Here is a 3,659-nt window from a genome sequence, read left to right as displayed (position 1 = left end):
CTTTTCTGGAAGATATTGTCAATGAATATTTTTTATAATTGGTGATTTGCCAGTGATATACATATTGGTACCCCTGTGTAGTGGCCCTCGTCACTGGTGTTGATACCTCCGTGTAGTGGCCCTCGTCACTGGTGTTGGTACCTCCGTGTAGTGGCCCTCGTCACTAGGTCTTGAGCGAGGCTTCAACTCTCACACAGAGGAGAAGACTCGAGACTTATTTGTGATCTAAAAACGTTCCTGCTAAGCAGAGAGAAGTGTGAAATATGCGCCATTGTTACACAAGCCACAGTGCTCATGTTCGTGTAAGGTGCGGTGGCCAGGCCATGCGCATCACAAGCTTCTCCTGCATGATAACAACACACTACAACAACAACAACAGATAACATGGCGGTCCGTGTGGCTTGCTTAATACATTGTATAAATGAACCGCCGAGGAGGAATTTCTTTTAACTTTTTATGTTGATGCCGGGCTTAAGCGAGTGTGTTGACATGTTTCTCATGGCGTGCGGTCCGTCAGGCTGTGGCACTGTGCCAACATTCCGTGCCACTGGCCGTAAACTCGTGCACAACCTTATTAATGTATATATTACTTTCATTTTGGTACAGTTGAGCCCCAGTGAGTAGAGGCGCCGGGTGCTCGCTGAAGCCCCCCGACGGTAGCAGGCACCGGAGGGAGCGTGTCAAGACGGTAACAGGTACCGGAGGGAGCGTGTCAAGACGGTAGCAGGTACCGGAGGGAGCGTGTCAAGACGGTAGCAGGCACCGGAGGGAGCGTGTCAAGACGGTAGCAGGCACCGGAGGGAGCGTGTCAAGACGGTAGCAGGTACCGGAGGGAGCGTGTCAAGACGGTAACAGGTACCGGAGGGAGCGTGTCAAGACGGTAGCAGGTACCGGAGGGAGCGTGTCAAGACGGTAGCAGGTACCGGAGGGAGCGTGTCAAGACGGTAGCAGGTACCGGAGGGAGCGTGTCAAGACGGTAGCAGGTACCGGAGGGAGCGTGTCAAGACGGTAGCAGGTACCGGAGGGAGCGTGTCAAGACGGTAACAGGCACCGGAGGGAGCGTGTCAAGACGGTAACAGTCGAAGCACTTTTCACTTCACTTAACCCAGAGCTGTGTTCTGCCAGTGGATTCTCCTCATTGTGCGTTTAAGGGTTGAGCTGTGGCTCTTTGATCCCGCCTCTCGACTGGTGTATAGGTTCCCGAGCCTATATGGTTGTCATATCTCAATTTGAAACTTTGTATGAAATCTGCCCGTTGCATTAAATTTTTTTCACTAATCTGACACAGACAACAGAAATTCTTCTCTCTCTCTGTGGCACGTTTGAGAGTACTCCATTTGTACTCGTGTCTGTGAGCACATGATCACAGGCGCCATATTTACTCTGTCCACGGAGAGAGTAATATATTGGTGTAGCAGACGTGTGTTGTGGCGAGAGGGCGGCGAGGGAGAGACACACAAGATCCCGCAGGCTTGTATGGACTTAGGTGGGATCTTCCCATGACTGTCACAGCTCGGCTTCCTGCCAACATGTTCGTACCTCTTAACTCTCACCAGGTGGGTGAGGGGGGGCCCGCCAGGTGGGTGAAGGTGGGCCCGCCAGGTGGATGAGGGGTGCTGGTGAGCACCCTGGATCATCACATATTCATGTTATCTAACAACATGTACATCTAACTACCTTCACATAAGAGACTTTAATCATCCCTTGATAAATTCTAAGAACCTCGCGAAGACGCAGGAACATGGAGAGAAAAATGAATGAAAGCAGCAAAGAGAAACTGTCTTATCTAACATGTCTTAAGTGTCCTCATGAATGAGGCGTAATGATGCAGTCTAACTGGACCCGACTGTCACAGTGTACAAGTCGGATGTATGGAAGACAGTGCTAACCCCTCTTGGGAATGTTGTAAACAGGAATGACGGAGTCATGACGGGTCAGAGAGTTGATGGCTGACTCCCCCAACTGGGAAGCTGAGTGAATAATAGGCTTTATGTCACGAGTACAATACAACTATGAACTCAAGAGGGAAGATCACACGAGATGTGATGAGAGTTCACGTCTAATGAAGTGCAGTTTTCACCGAAGAGTTCATATGATCTTGGATGTGTGTTCAGTCACATGACGAGTGACTGAGGGGTAATTACTCGACCAAACGTACACACCCATACTTGCACACTGCTGTGCACTCCTGTTCACTCCTGTCCATTATGTACGTTAACCTCTCGGGTCGGAGTACCATCGTGTCCGGTGTCTCTGGATAGGAAGTCGCATTTGTAGTTCAGATAAAGTATGCGGGCAACTACACGATGCCTATACTACGAGATACAGGAGGCATCATTAGACTTGAGTGTAGCATGGATGATGACCACCATTTTAGATGCAGCGACGTAGTGCAGAAGATGGCCAGAGGTCACCCTGACCTCGCCTACCCAGGCTGGGAGGAGCGCCATTTTCACACTCCCCATTGACGTCATGCGAGCCCAGGGAAGAACCAGTCATTTGATGGGCCAATATAGAGGCTACATTTTGATTGGCGGATTCTTATAGGGGTTCAGGGAAGTGAATGAGCAATATTGGCGCAGTGTGTAGGGTTTGTGTGCTAGCAACTAACTCACTCCTCGGCTGCCGTCTGCGCTAGACGTGTTCCTCTCTTGGGTCCACGCGGCAAGCGGCACAAAGTACATTGAAATGAGGTAATAGCGAGGGCAGTCGCGGTCCTGTCGTAAATACACTGAAGCATCGGTATGTTCGTTCTCCAGTAATTCCTGCTCGTGTGGTCCCTGGAGCGCAAGCAGTCCAGATGACACTGTTGCAGTGATGAGGTCGCCTGTGGTCACGGTAGCGTGCTGCGTCACCGTGTCAGCTACATAACTATGTCAAATTTCACTGTGTAGTGTTTGTCTGATATTCGTGGTGCCCATCTAATTGAAGTAATTCATCTTTGTTCCGGTAATATTTCTAATGCTTGCTGAGCGAGTATTGAACAACCGTGGGGACCTTCTGATGTCCATACAGTGCTCTCTGATTGTGCCTATGGCGCACCTAGTCCTCACTGGTTCTATGCTGCATTCCTTCCGTATTTTTCGCTCTAGTATGTTGTTATTCTACTGTGCAAATTTGGGACCTGGCGCCTCCAGTATCTTCCATGTACAGGAAGATATTGGAGCGTATTATCAGTCGGATATTATTTGATACCTCTACTCTTCTCTCCAGAGTCCATTTTGAGTTTAGAGTTATTTCCCAACTGAGTTAGAGTTTGAATTATTTCCCATTAATTTAGATGTTTAGATGTGTGCGCGCGCGCCGTATATATTCTCTGTATTCCCTCTAATTCAGAATTTGTGATTTAGATAGTATTAGCATTGCTGTGGGGGGGGGGGGGGTCTCTGGATTTGACCGTTCTCATAATCCGTTCTATCATTTTCCTGGCCGCCGTTATATTTGTTCTGTTATGTTTACTAAATGTAAGATCGTCAGACATTATAATTCCCAGATCGTTTACATGTTGCTTTCCTTCTATGAGTAGGTCTGATTACGTCATGTACTTTGCATTTAGTTTAAGTTCCTCATTTCCACCATACACAAGTACCTGGGACCAGATTCACGAAGCAGTTACGCAAGCACTTAGGAACCTGTGCATTTTTTCTCAATCTTTGACT

The sequence above is a fragment of the Procambarus clarkii genome, chromosome 32, assembly GCF_040958095.1.
Source record: "Procambarus clarkii isolate CNS0578487 chromosome 32, FALCON_Pclarkii_2.0, whole genome shotgun sequence".
NCBI classification, from domain to species: Eukaryota; Metazoa; Arthropoda; class Malacostraca; order Decapoda; family Cambaridae; genus Procambarus; species Procambarus clarkii.
The sequence above is the reverse complement of the archived record's forward strand: the minus strand, read 5'-3'. Positions refer to the sequence as shown.